The sequence below is a fragment of the Lithobates pipiens genome, unplaced genomic scaffold (assembly GCF_037356315.1).
Source record: "Lithobates pipiens isolate NorthernLeopardFrog02 unplaced genomic scaffold, aLitPip1_a1.2 Scaffold_1, whole genome shotgun sequence".
Taxonomy (NCBI): domain Eukaryota; kingdom Metazoa; phylum Chordata; class Amphibia; order Anura; family Ranidae; genus Lithobates; species Lithobates pipiens.
Window position 1 is genome coordinate 62,639,353 of NW_027507685.1, and position 12,197 is coordinate 62,651,549.

Below are 12,197 nucleotides of genomic sequence, written 5' to 3' on the forward strand. Positions count from 1 at the left end.
TCAGATCCTTTCTACCAAATCTCCTTGAGCAAAAAAAGTAGAAGATGTCCCAGGTGATCTTCGACTGTTTGGTTGATCCGGGCGCCACAAACCAGAATCATGTCCTTGTGGCAGACCGCGTGGCCTAATGGATAAGGCGTAAGGCTTCGGATCAGAAGATTGAGCGTTCGAGTCCTTTCGTGGTTGTTTTCTATGCTGCTTTCCAGTTCCTTCCTGTGACCTTCACTCGTAAATTCTTGCTTTAGCCATAACAACGTGCTTCTTGCTGGAGGCTTCCAATTTGCTGAAGCCCAGAGCCTCCAAACAGAAGTAAATCATAAAGTGGAAGTAAACCAATTGATTTAAGGGTTTCAAAACACAGTTACATGCCTGGAATCCCGGGATTGATAACTGTCCCATTTGCTTGTGTTCTCAACCAAACTATCAAATCATCAAATGGCTGGTGTCATAACTTAAATATGCCTAAAATGGGAGAGCAACTGAGTATGTGCAGAGCAGGTTGAAACAGCGTATTACTGGATTTCAAAGTGTATAGAAGCATATTTTTTAATGTTTTACATGAGTATATATGCAAAATGGGACAACCGGAAGAGATGTAGCAGGACTTACTTTTCTGACTAAAGTGTCACTTTAAATGACAGATTTAACAGCATGGTCTAGCAGATTTTCCTCAAGAATTTGATCTTTATGTAGGATGTGCAAAGTTTTTGGATTTTTTTTCATGTTTTTTTGTCGGTGACATGGTAGCATGAAAACACAGCGGGAGTGGTGATTGTAGTTCAAGCTAAATGTGTAAACAGATTGTCAGAAGTGGGATTTGAACCCACGCCTCCATTTGGAGACCAGAACACCCACACAATGTGAAGAAACAGCTCTTGAGTCTGGCGCCTTAGACCACTCGGCCATCCTGACAAGATATATTGAGGTGCTATGGCTTCCTCTGGAAATATCATCTACTCGTGGTACTCTATTGATCTATTACCATTGTCAAGGAGCTGTATGAACACTCTGAACCTAGGCCCTTTTGCAAATGCACTTCTTAAAGCATGACCTTGCACCAAGTCATACATTTCAGATCCTTTCTACCAAATCTCCTTGAGCAAAAAAAGTAGAAGATGTCCCAGGTGATCTTCGAGTGTTTGGTTGATCCGGGTGCCACAAACCAGAATCATGTCCTTGTGGCAGACCGCGTGGCCTAATGGATAAGGCGTCTGACTTCGGATCAGAAGATTGAGGGTTCGAGTCCCTTCGTGGTCGTTTTCTATGCTGCTTTCCAGTTCCTTCCTGTGACCTTCACTCGTAAATTCTTGCTTTAGCCATAACAACGTGCTTCTTGCTGGAGGCTTCCAATTTGCTGAAGCCCAGAGCCTCCAAACAGAAGTAAATCATAAAGTGGAAGTAAACCAATTGATTTAAGGGTTTCAAAACACAGTTACATGCCTGGAATCCCGGGATTGATAACTGTCCCATTTGCTTGTGTTCTCAACCAAACTATCAAATCATCAAATGGCTGGTGTCATAACTTAAATATGCCTAAAATGGGAGAGCAACTGAGTATGTGCAGAGCAGGTTGAAACAGCGTATTACTGGATTTCAAAGTGTATAGAACCATATTTTTAAATGTTTTACATGAGTATATATGCAAAATGGGACAACCGGAAGAGATGTAGCAGGACTTACTTTTCTGACTAAAGTGTCACTTTAAATGACAGATTTAACAGCATGGTCTAGCAGATTTTCCTCAAGAATTTGATCTTTATGTAGGATGTGCAAAGTTTTTGGATTTTTTTTCATGTTTTTTTGTCGGTGACATGGTAGCATGAAAACACAGCGGGAGTGGTGATTGTAGTTCAAGCTAAATGTGTAAACAGATTGTCAGAAGTGGGATTTGAACCCACGCCTCCATTTGGAGACCAGAACACCCACACAATGTGAAGAAACAGCTCTTGAGTCTGGCGCCTTAGACCACTCGGCCATCCTGACAAGATATATTGAGGTGCTATGGCTTCCTCTGGAAATATCATCTACTCGTGGTACTCTATTGATCTATTACCATTGTCAAGGAGCTGTATGAACACTCTGAACCTAGGCCCTTTTGCAAATGCACTTCTTAAAGCATGACCTTGCACCAAGTCATACATTTCAGATCCTTTCTACCAAATCTCCTTGAGCAAAAAAAGTAGAAGATGTCCCAGGTGATCTTCGACTGTTTGGTTGATCCGGGCGCCACAAACCAGAATCATGTCCTTGTGGCAGACCGCGTGGCCTAATGGATAAGGCGTAAGGCTTCGGATCAGAAGATTGAGCGTTCGAGTCCTTTCGTGGTTGTTTTCTATGCTGCTTTCCAGTTCCTTCCTGTGACCTTCACTCGTAAATTCTTGCTTTAGCCATAACAACGTGCTTCTTGCTGGAGGCTTCCAATTTGCTGAAGCCCAGAGCCTCCAAACAGAAGTAAATCATAAAGTGGAAGTAAACCAATTGATTTAAGGGTTTCAAAACACAGTTACATGCCTGGAATCCCGGGATTGATAACTGTCCCATTTGCTTGTGTTCTCAACCAAACTATCAAATCATCAAATGGCTGGTGTCATAACTTAAATATGCCTAAAATGGGAGAGCAACTGAGTATGTGCAGAGCAGGTTGAAACAGCGTATTACTGGATTTCAAAGTGTATAGAAGCATATTTTTTAATGTTTTACATGAGTATATATGCAAAATGGGACAACCGGAAGAGATGTAGCAGGACTTACTTTTCTGACTAAAGTGTCACTTTAAATGACAGATTTAACAGCATGGTCTAGCAGATTTTCCTCAAGAATTTGATCTTTATGTAGGATGTGCAAAGTTTTTGGATTTTTTTTCATGTTTTTTTGTCGGTGACATGGTAGCATGAAAACACAGCGGGAGTGGTGATTGTAGTTCAAGCTAAATGTGTAAACAGATTGTCAGAAGTGGGATTTGAACCCACGCCTCCATTTGGAGACCAGAACACCCACACAATGTGAAGAAACAGCTCTTGAGTCTGGCGCCTTAGACCACTCGGCCATCCTGACAAGATATATTGAGGTGCTATGGCTTCCTCTGGAAATATCATCTACTCGTGGTACTCTATTGATCTATTACCATTGTCAAGGAGCTGTATGAACACTCTGAACCTAGGCCCTTTTGCAAATGCACTTCTTAAAGCATGACCTTGCACCAAGTCATACATTTCAGATCCTTTCTACCAAATCTCCTTGAGCAAAAAAAGTAGAAGATGTCCCAGGTGATCTTCGAGTGTTTGGTTGATCCGGGCGCCACAAACCAGAATCATGTCGTTGTGGCAGACCGCGTGGCCTAATGGATAAGGCGTCTGACTTCGGATCAGAATATTGAGGGTTCGAGTCCCTTCGTGGTCGTTTTCTATGCTGCTTTCCAGTTCCTTCCTGTGACCTTCACTCGTAAATTCTTGCTTTAGCCATAACAACGTGCTTCTTGCTGGAGGCTTCCAATTTGCTGAAGCCCAGAGCCTCCAAACAGAAGTAAATCATAAAGTGGAAGTAAACCAATTGATTTAAGGGTTTCAAAACACAGTTACATGCCTGGAATCCCGGGATTGATAACTGTCCCATTTGCTTGTGTTCTCAACCAAACTATCAAATCATCAAATGGCTGGTGTCATAACTTAAATATGCCTAAAATGGGAGAGCAACTGAGTATGTGCAGAGCAGGTTGAAACAGCGTATTACTGGATTTCAAAGTGTATAGAAGCCTATTTTTTAATGTTTTACATGAGTATATATGCAAAATGGGACAACCGGAAGAGATGTAGCAGGACTTACTTTTCTGACTAAAGTTGCACTTTAAATGACAGATTTAACAGCATGGTCTAGCAGATTTTCCTCAAGAATTTGATCTTTATGTAGGATGTGCAAAGTTTTTGGATTTTTTTTCATGTTTTTTTGTCGGTGACATGGTAGCATGAAAACACAGCGGGAGTGGTGATTGTAGTTCAAGCTAAATGTGTAAACAGATTGTCAGAAGTGGGATTTGAACCCACGCCTCCATTTGGAGACCAGAACACCCACACAATGTGAAGAAACAGCTCTTGAGTCTGGCGCCTTAGACCACTCGGCCATCCTGACAAGATATATTGAGGTGCTATGGCTTCCTCTGGAAATATCATCTACTCGTGGTACTCTATTGATCTATTACCATTGTCAAGGAGCTGTATGAACACTCTGAACCTAGGCCCTTTTGCAAATGCACTTCTTAAAGCATGACCTTGCACCAAGTCATACATTTCAGATCCTTTCTACCAAATCTCCTTGAGCAAAAAAAGTAGAAGATGTCCCAGGTGATCTTCGAGTGTTTGGTTGATCCGGGCGCCACAAACCAGAATCATGTCCTTGTGGCAGACCGCGTGGCCTAATGGATAAGGCGTCTGACTTCGAATCAGAAGATTGAGGGTTCGAGTCCCTTCGTGGTCGTTTTCTATGCTGCTTTCCAGTTCCTTCCTGTGACCTTCACTCGTAAATTCTTGCTTTAGCCATAACAACGTGCTTCTTGCTGGAGGCTTCCAATTTGCTGAAGCCCAGAGCCTCCAAACAGAAGTAAATCATAAAGTGGAAGTAAACCAATTGATTTAAGGGTTTCAAAACACAGTTACATGCCTGGAATCCCGGGATTGATAACTGTCCCATTTGCTTGTGTTCTCAACCAAACTATCAAATCATCAAATGGCTGGTGTCATAACTTAAATATGCCTAAAATGGGAGAGCAACTGAGTATGTGCAGAGCAGGTTGAAACAGCGTATTACTGGATTTCAAAGTGTATAGAAGCATATTTTTTAATGTTTTACATGAGTATATATGCAAAATGGGACAACCGGAAGAGATGTAGCAGGACTTACTTTTCTGACTAAAGTGTCACTTTAAATGACAGATTTAACAGCATGGTCTAGCAGATTTTCCTCAAGAATTTGATCTTTATGTAGGATGTGCAAAGTTTTTGGATTTTTTTTCATGTTTTTTTGTCGGTGACATGGTAGCATGAAAACACAGCGGGAGTGGTGATTGTAGTTCAAGCTAAATGTGTAAACAGATTGTCAGAAGTGGGATTTGAACCCACGCCTCCATTTGGAGACCAGAACACCCACACAATGTGAAGAAACAGCTCTTGAGTCTGGCGCCTTAGACCACTTGGCCATCCTGACAAGATATATTGAGGTGCTATGGCTTCCTCTGGAAATATCATCTACTCGTGGTACTCTATTGATCTATTACCATTGTCAAGGAGCTGTATGAACACTCTGAACCTAGGCCCTTTTGCAAATGCACTTCTTAAAGCATGACCTTGCACCAAGTCATACATTTCAGATCCTTTCTACCAAATCTCCTTGAGCAAAAAAAGTAGAAGATGTCCCAGGTGATCTTCGAGTGTTTGGTTGATCCGGGCGCCACAAACCAGAATCATGTCCTTGTGGCAGACCGCGTGGCCTAATGGATAAGGCGTCTGACTTCGGATCAGAAGATTGAGGGTTCGAGTCCCTTCGTGGTCGTTTTCTATGCTGCTTTCCAGTTCCTTCCTGTGACCTTCACTCGTAAATTCTTGCTTTAGCCATAACAACGTGCTTCTTGCTGGAGGCTTCCAATTTGCTGAAGCCCAGAGCCTCCAAACAGAAGTAAATCATAAAGTGGAAGTAAACCAATTGATTTAAGGGTTTCAAAACACAGTTACATGCCTGGAATCCCGGGATTGATAACTGTCCCATTTGCTTGTGTTCTCAACCAAACTATCAAATCATCAAATGGCTGGTGTCATAACTTAAATATGCCTAAAATGGGAGAGCAACTGAGTATGTGCAGAGCAGGTTGAAACAGCGTATTACTGGATTTCAAAGTGTATAGAAGCCTATTTTTTAATGTTTTACATGAGTATATATGCAAAATGGGACAACCGGAAGAGATGTAGCAGGACTTACTTTTCTGACTAAAGTTGCACTTTAAATGACAGATTTAACAGCATGGTCTAGCAGATTTTCCTCAAGAATTTGATCTTTATGTAGGATGTGCAAAGTTTTTGGATTTTTTTTCATGTTTTTTTGTCGGTGACATGGTAGCATGAAAACACAGCGGGAGTGGTGATTGTAGTTCAAGCTAAATGTGTAAACAGATTGTCAGAAGTGGGATTTGAACCCACGCCTCCATTTGGAGACCAGAACACCCACACAATGTGAAGAAACAGCTCTTGAGTCTGGCGCCTTAGACCACTCGGCCATCCTGACAAGATATATTGAGGTGCTATGGCTTCCTCTGGAAATATCATCTACTCGTGGTACTCTATTGATCTATTACCATTGTCAAGGAGCTGTATGAACACTCTGAACCTAGGCCCTTTTGCAAATGCACTTCTTAAAGCATGACCTTGCACCAAGTCATACATTTCAGATCCTTTCTACCAAATCTCCTTGAGCAAAAAAAGTAGAAGATGTCCCAGGTGATCTTCGAGTGTTTGGTTGATCCGGGCGCCACAAACCAGAATCATGTCCTTGTGGCAGACCGCGTGGCCTAATGGATAAGGCGTCTGACTTCGGATCAGAAGATTGAGGGTTCGAGTCCCTTCGTGGTCGTTTTCTATGCTGCTTTCCAGTTCCTTCCTGTGACCTTCACTCGTAAATTCTTGCTTTAGCCATAACAACGTGCTTCTTGCTGGAGGCTTCCAATTTGCTGAAGCCCAGAGCCTCCAAACAGAAGTAAATCATAAAGTGGAAGTAAACCAATTGATTTAAGGGTTTCAAAACACAGTTACATGCCTGGAATCCCGGGATTGATAACTGTCCCATTTGCTTGTGTTCTCAACCAAACTATCAAATCATCAAATGGCTGGTGTCATAACTTAAATATGCCTAAAATGGGAGAGCAACTGAGTATGTGCAGAGCAGGTTGAAACAGCGTATTACTGGATTTCAAAGTGTATAGAACCATATTTTTAAATGTTTTACATGAGTATATATGCAAAATGGGACAACCGGAAGAGATGTAGCAGGACTTACTTTTCTGACTAAAGTTGCACTTTAAATGACAGATTTAACAGCATGGTCTAGCAGATTTTCCTCAAGAATTTGATCTTTATGTAGGATGTGCAAAGTTTTTGGATTTTTTTTCATGTTTTTTTGTCGGTGACATGGTAGCATGAAAACACAGCGGGAGTGGTGATTGTAGTTCAAGCTAAATGTGTAAACAGATTGTCAGAAGTGGGATTTGAACCCACGCCTCCATTTGGAGACCAGAACACCCACACAATGTGAAGAAACAGCTCTTGAGTCTGGCGCCTTAGACCACTCGGCCATCCTGTCAAGATATATTGAGGTGCTATGGCTTCCTCTGGAAATATCATCTACTCGTGGTACTCTATTGATCTATTACCATTGTCAAGGAGCTGTATGAACACTCTGAACCTAGGCCCTTTTGCAAATGCACTTCTTAAAGCATGACCTTGCACCAAGTCATACATTTCAGATCCTTTCTACCAAATCTCCTTGAGCAAAAAAAGTAGAAGATGTCCCAGGTGATCTTCGAGTGTTTGGTTGATCCGGGCGCCACAAACCAGAATCATGTCCTTGTGGCAGACCGCGTGGCCTAATGGATAAGGCGTCTGACTTCGGATCAGAAGATTGAGGGTTCGAGTCCCTTCGTGGTCGTTTTCTATGCTGCTTTCCAGTTCCTTCCTGTGACCTTCACTCGTAAATTCTTGCTTTAGCCATAACAACGTGCTTCTTGCTGGAGGCTTCCAATTTGCTGAAGCCCAGAGCCTCCAAACAGAAGTAAATCATAAAGTGGAAGTAAACCAATTGATTTAAGGGTTTCAAAACACAGTTACATGCCTGGAATCCCGGGATTGATAACTGTCCCATTTGCTTGTGTTCTCAACCAAACTATCAAATCATCAAATGGCTGGTGTCATAACTTAAATATGCCTAAAATGGGAGAGCAACTGAGTATGTGCAGAGCAGGTTGAAACAGCGTATTACTGGATTTCAAAGTGTATAGAAGCCTATTTTTTAATGTTTTACATGAGTATATATGCAAAATGGGACAACCGGAAGAGATGTAGCAGGACTTACTTTTCTGACTAAAGTTGCACTTTAAATGACAGATTTAACAGCATGGTCTAGCAGATTTTCCTCAAGAATTTGATCTTTATGTAGGATGTGCAAAGTTTTTGGATTTTTTTTCATGTTTTTTTGTCGGTGACATGGTAGCATGAAAACACAGCGGGAGTGGTGATTGTAGTTCAAGCTAAATGTGTAAACAGATTGTCAGAAGTGGGATTTGAACCCACGCCTCCATTTGGAGACCAGAACACCCACACAATGTGAAGAAACAGCTCTTGAGTCTGGCGCCTTAGACCACTCGGCCATCCTGACAAGATATATTGAGGTGCTATGGCTTCCTCTGGAAATATCATCTACTCGTGGTACTCTATTGATCTATTACCATTGTCAAGGAGCTGTATGAACACTCTGAACCTAGGCCCTTTTGCAAATGCACTTCTTAAAGCATGACCTTGCACCAAGTCATACATTTCAGATCCTTTCTACCAAATCTCCTTGAGCAAAAAAAGTAGAAGATGTCCCAGGTGATCTTCGAGTGTTTGGTTGATCCGGGTGCCACAAACCAGAATCATGTCCTTGTGGCAGACCGCGTGTCCTAATGGATAAGGCGTCTGACTTCGGATCAGAAGATTGAGGGTTCGAGTCCCTTCGTGGTCGTTTTCTATGCTGCTTTCCAGTTCCTTCCTGTGACCTTCACTCGTAAATTCTTGCTTTAGCCATAACAACGTGCTTCTTGCTGGAGGCTTCCAATTTGCTGAAGCCCAGAGCCTCCAAACAGAAGTAAATCATAAAGTGGAAGTAAACCAATTGATTTAAGGGTTTCAAAACACAGTTACATGCCTGGAATCCCGGGATTGATAACTGTCCCATTTGCTTGTGTTCTCAACCAAACTATCAAATCATCAAATGGCTGGTGTCATAACTTAAATATGCCTAAAATGGGAGAGCAACTGAGTATGTGCAGAGCAGGTTGAAACAGCGTATTACTGGATTTCAAAGTGTATAGAACCATATTTTTAAATGTTTTACATGAGTATATATGCAAAATGGGACAACCGGAAGAGATGTAGCAGGACTTACTTTTCTGACTAAAGTGTCACTTTAAATGACAGATTTAACAGCATGGTCTAGCAGATTTTCCTCAAGAATTTGATCTTTATGTAGGATGTGCAAAGTTTTTGGATTTTTTTTCATGTTTTTTTGTCGGTGACATGGTAGCATGAAAACACAGCGGGAGTGGTGATTGTAGTTCAAGCTAAATGTGTAAACAGATTGTCAGAAGTGGGATTTGAACCCACGCCTCCATTTGGAGACCAGAACACCCACACAATGTGAAGAAACAGCTCTTGAGTCTGGCGCCTTAGACCACTCGGCCATCCTGACAAGATATATTGAGGTGCTATGGCTTCCTCTGGAAATATCATCTACTCGTGGTACTCTATTGATCTATTACCATTGTCAAGGAGCTGTATGAACACTCTGAACCTAGGCCCTTTTGCAAATGCACTTCTTAAAGCATGACCTTGCACCAAGTCATACATTTCAGATCCTTTCTACCAAATCTCCTTGAGCAAAAAAAGTAGAAGATGTCCCAGGTGATCTTCGAGTGTTTGGTTGATCCGGGCGCCACAAACCAGAATCATGTCCTTGTGGCAGACCGCGTGGCCTAATGGATAAGGCGTCTGACTTCGGATCAGAAGATTGAGGGTTCGAGTCCCTTCGTGGTCGTTTTCTATGCTGCTTTCCAGTTCCTTCCTGTGACCTTCACTCGTAAATTCTTGCTTTAGCCATAACAACGTGCTTCTTGCTGGAGGCTTCCAATTTGCTGAAGCCCAGAGCCTCCAAACAGAAGTAAATCATAAAGTGGAAGTAAACCAATTGATTTAAGGGTTTCAAAACACAGTTACATGCCTGGAATCCCGGGATTGATAACTGTCCCATTTGCTTGTGTTCTCAACCAAACTATCAAATCATCAAATGGCTGGTGTCATAACTTAAATATGCCTAAAATGGGAGAGCAACTGAGTATGTGCAGAGCAGGTTGAAACAGCGTATTACTGGATTTCAAAGTGTATAGAAGCATATTTTTTAATGTTTTACATGAGTATATATGCAAAATGGGACAACCGGAAGAGATGTAGCAGGACTTACTTTTCTGACTAAAGTGTCACTTTAAATGACAGATTTAACAGCATGGTCTAGCAGATTTTCCTCAAGAATTTGATCTTTATGTAGGATGTGCAAAGTTTTTGGATTTTTTTTCATGTTTTTTTGTCGGTGACATGGTAGCATGAAAACACAGCGGGAGTGGTGATTGTAGTTCAAGCTAAATGTGTAAACAGATTGTCAGAAGTGGGATTTGAACCCACGCCTCCATTTGGAGACCAGAACACCCACACAATGTGAAGAAACAGCTCTTGAGTCTGGCGCCTTAGACCACTCGGCCATCCTGACAAGATATATTGAGGTGCTATGGCTTCCTCTGGAAATATCATCTACTCGTGGTACTCTATTGATCTATTACCATTGTCAAGGAGCTGTATGAACACTCTGAACCTAGGCCCTTTTGCAAATGCACTTCTTAAAGCATGACCTTGCACCAAGTCATACATTTCAGATCCTTTCTACCAAATCTCCTTGAGCAAAAAAAGTAGAAGATGTCCCAGGTGATCTTCGAGTGTTTGGTTGATCCGGGCGCCACAAACCAGAATCATGTCCTTGTGGCAGACCGCGTGGCCTAATGGATAAGGCGTCTGACTTCGGATCAGAAGATTGAGGGTTCGAGTCCCTTCGTGGTCGTTTTCTATGCTGCTTTCCAGTTCCTTCCTGTGACCTTCACTCGTAAATTCTTGCTTTAGCCATAACAACGTGCTTCTTGCTGGAGGCTTCCAATTTGCTGAAGCCCAGAGCCTCCAAACAGAAGTAAATCATAAAGTGGAAGTAAACCAATTGATTTAAGGGTTTCAAAACACAGTTACATGCCTGGAATCCCGGGATTGATAACTGTCCCATTTGCTTGTGTTCTCAACCAAACTATCAAATCATCAAATGGCTGGTGTCATAACTTAAATATGCCTAAAATGGGAGAGCAACTGAGTATGTGCAGAGCAGGTTGAAACAGCGTATTACTGGATTTCAAAGTGTATAGAAGCATATTTTTTAATGTTTTACATGAGTATATATGCAAAATGGGACAACCGGAAGAGATGTAGCAGGACTTACTTTTCTGACTAAAGTGTCACTTTAAATGACAGATTTAACAGCATGGTCTAGCAGATTTTCCTCAAGAATTTGATCTTTATGTAGGATGTGCAAAGTTTTTGGATTTTTTTTCATGTTTTTTTGTCGGTGACATGGTAGCATGAAAACACAGCGGGAGTGGTGATTGTAGTTCAAGCTAAATGTGTAAACAGATTGTCAGAAGTGGGATTTGAACCCACGCCTCCATTTGGAGACCAGAACACCCACACAATGTGAAGAAACAGCTCTTGAGTCTGGCGCCTTAGACCACTCGGCCATCCTGACAAGATATATTGAGGTGCTATGGCTTCCTCTGGAAATATCATCTACTCGTGGTACTCTATTGATCTATTACCATTGTCAAGGAGCTGTATGAACACTCTGAACCTAGGCCCTTTTGCAAATGCACTTCTTAAAGCATGACCTTGCACCAAGTCATACATTTCAGATCCTTTCTACCAAATCTCCTTGAGCAAAAAATGTAGAAGATGTCCCAGGTGATCTTCGAGTGTTTGGTTGATCCGGGCGCCACAAACCAGAATCATGTCCTTGTGGCAGACCGCGTGGCCTAATGGATAAGGCGTCTGACTTCGGATCAGAAGATTGAGGGTTCGAGTCCCTTCGTGGTCGTTTTCTATGCTGCTTTCCAGTTCCTTCCTGTGACCTTCACTCGTAAATTCTTGCTTTAGCCATAACAACGTGCTTCTTGCTGGAGGCTTCCAATTTGCTGAAGCCCAGAGCCTCCAAACAGAAGTAAATCATAAAGTGGAAGTAAACCAATTGATTTAAGGGTTTCAAAACACAGTTACATGCCTTGAATCCCGGGATTGATAACTGTCCCATTTGCTTGTGTTCTCAAC

General features: G+C 42.0%; 17 non-coding genes across 17 annotated transcripts; 8 read left to right on the plus strand and 9 right to left on the minus strand.

Annotated features, from left to right (window-relative positions):
* Nucleotides 1-802: 802 nt before the first annotated feature.
* TRNAL-CAA (transfer RNA leucine (anticodon CAA)) lies at nucleotides 803-912 on the minus strand. The gene is made up of 2 exons: nucleotides 875-912; nucleotides 803-848 (listed from the first exon to the last, which is right to left on the minus strand). It is a non-coding gene; the product is annotated as a tRNA-Leu (tRNA).
* Nucleotides 913-1,184: 272 nt separating this feature from the next.
* TRNAR-UCG (transfer RNA arginine (anticodon UCG)) lies at nucleotides 1,185-1,257 on the plus strand. Its single transcript has one exon. It is a non-coding gene; the product is annotated as a tRNA-Arg (tRNA).
* Nucleotides 1,258-1,873: 616 nt separating this feature from the next.
* On the minus strand, nucleotides 1,874-1,983 carry TRNAL-CAA (transfer RNA leucine (anticodon CAA)). The gene is made up of 2 exons: nucleotides 1,946-1,983; nucleotides 1,874-1,919 (listed from the first exon to the last, which is right to left on the minus strand). It is a non-coding gene; the product is annotated as a tRNA-Leu (tRNA).
* Nucleotides 1,984-2,944: 961 nt separating this feature from the next.
* On the minus strand, nucleotides 2,945-3,054 carry TRNAL-CAA (transfer RNA leucine (anticodon CAA)). Its single transcript has 2 exons — nucleotides 3,017-3,054; nucleotides 2,945-2,990 (listed from the first exon to the last, which is right to left on the minus strand). It is a non-coding gene; the product is annotated as a tRNA-Leu (tRNA).
* Nucleotides 3,055-4,015: 961 nt separating this feature from the next.
* Nucleotides 4,016-4,125, minus strand: TRNAL-CAA (transfer RNA leucine (anticodon CAA)). Its single transcript has 2 exons — nucleotides 4,088-4,125; nucleotides 4,016-4,061 (listed from the first exon to the last, which is right to left on the minus strand). It is a non-coding gene; the product is annotated as a tRNA-Leu (tRNA).
* Nucleotides 4,126-4,397: 272 nt separating this feature from the next.
* TRNAR-UCG (transfer RNA arginine (anticodon UCG)) lies at nucleotides 4,398-4,470 on the plus strand. The gene has a single exon. It is a non-coding gene; the product is annotated as a tRNA-Arg (tRNA).
* A 998-nt stretch (nucleotides 4,471-5,468) lies between these two features.
* Nucleotides 5,469-5,541, plus strand: TRNAR-UCG (transfer RNA arginine (anticodon UCG)). Its single transcript has one exon. It is a non-coding gene; the product is annotated as a tRNA-Arg (tRNA).
* A 616-nt stretch (nucleotides 5,542-6,157) lies between these two features.
* Nucleotides 6,158-6,267, minus strand: TRNAL-CAA (transfer RNA leucine (anticodon CAA)). The gene is made up of 2 exons: nucleotides 6,230-6,267; nucleotides 6,158-6,203 (listed from the first exon to the last, which is right to left on the minus strand). It is a non-coding gene; the product is annotated as a tRNA-Leu (tRNA).
* Nucleotides 6,268-6,539: 272 nt separating this feature from the next.
* TRNAR-UCG (transfer RNA arginine (anticodon UCG)) lies at nucleotides 6,540-6,612 on the plus strand. Its single transcript has one exon. It is a non-coding gene; the product is annotated as a tRNA-Arg (tRNA).
* Nucleotides 6,613-7,610: 998 nt separating this feature from the next.
* Nucleotides 7,611-7,683, plus strand: TRNAR-UCG (transfer RNA arginine (anticodon UCG)). The gene has a single exon. It is a non-coding gene; the product is annotated as a tRNA-Arg (tRNA).
* Nucleotides 7,684-8,299: 616 nt separating this feature from the next.
* TRNAL-CAA (transfer RNA leucine (anticodon CAA)) lies at nucleotides 8,300-8,409 on the minus strand. Its single transcript has 2 exons — nucleotides 8,372-8,409; nucleotides 8,300-8,345 (listed from the first exon to the last, which is right to left on the minus strand). It is a non-coding gene; the product is annotated as a tRNA-Leu (tRNA).
* A 961-nt stretch (nucleotides 8,410-9,370) lies between these two features.
* Nucleotides 9,371-9,480, minus strand: TRNAL-CAA (transfer RNA leucine (anticodon CAA)). The gene is made up of 2 exons: nucleotides 9,443-9,480; nucleotides 9,371-9,416 (listed from the first exon to the last, which is right to left on the minus strand). It is a non-coding gene; the product is annotated as a tRNA-Leu (tRNA).
* Nucleotides 9,481-9,752: 272 nt separating this feature from the next.
* Nucleotides 9,753-9,825, plus strand: TRNAR-UCG (transfer RNA arginine (anticodon UCG)). The gene has a single exon. It is a non-coding gene; the product is annotated as a tRNA-Arg (tRNA).
* Nucleotides 9,826-10,441: 616 nt separating this feature from the next.
* TRNAL-CAA (transfer RNA leucine (anticodon CAA)) lies at nucleotides 10,442-10,551 on the minus strand. Its single transcript has 2 exons — nucleotides 10,514-10,551; nucleotides 10,442-10,487 (listed from the first exon to the last, which is right to left on the minus strand). It is a non-coding gene; the product is annotated as a tRNA-Leu (tRNA).
* Nucleotides 10,552-10,823: 272 nt separating this feature from the next.
* TRNAR-UCG (transfer RNA arginine (anticodon UCG)) lies at nucleotides 10,824-10,896 on the plus strand. The gene has a single exon. It is a non-coding gene; the product is annotated as a tRNA-Arg (tRNA).
* A 616-nt stretch (nucleotides 10,897-11,512) lies between these two features.
* TRNAL-CAA (transfer RNA leucine (anticodon CAA)) lies at nucleotides 11,513-11,622 on the minus strand. Its single transcript has 2 exons — nucleotides 11,585-11,622; nucleotides 11,513-11,558 (listed from the first exon to the last, which is right to left on the minus strand). It is a non-coding gene; the product is annotated as a tRNA-Leu (tRNA).
* A 272-nt stretch (nucleotides 11,623-11,894) lies between these two features.
* Nucleotides 11,895-11,967, plus strand: TRNAR-UCG (transfer RNA arginine (anticodon UCG)). The gene has a single exon. It is a non-coding gene; the product is annotated as a tRNA-Arg (tRNA).
* The last annotated feature ends 230 nt before the right edge of the window (nucleotides 11,968-12,197 follow it).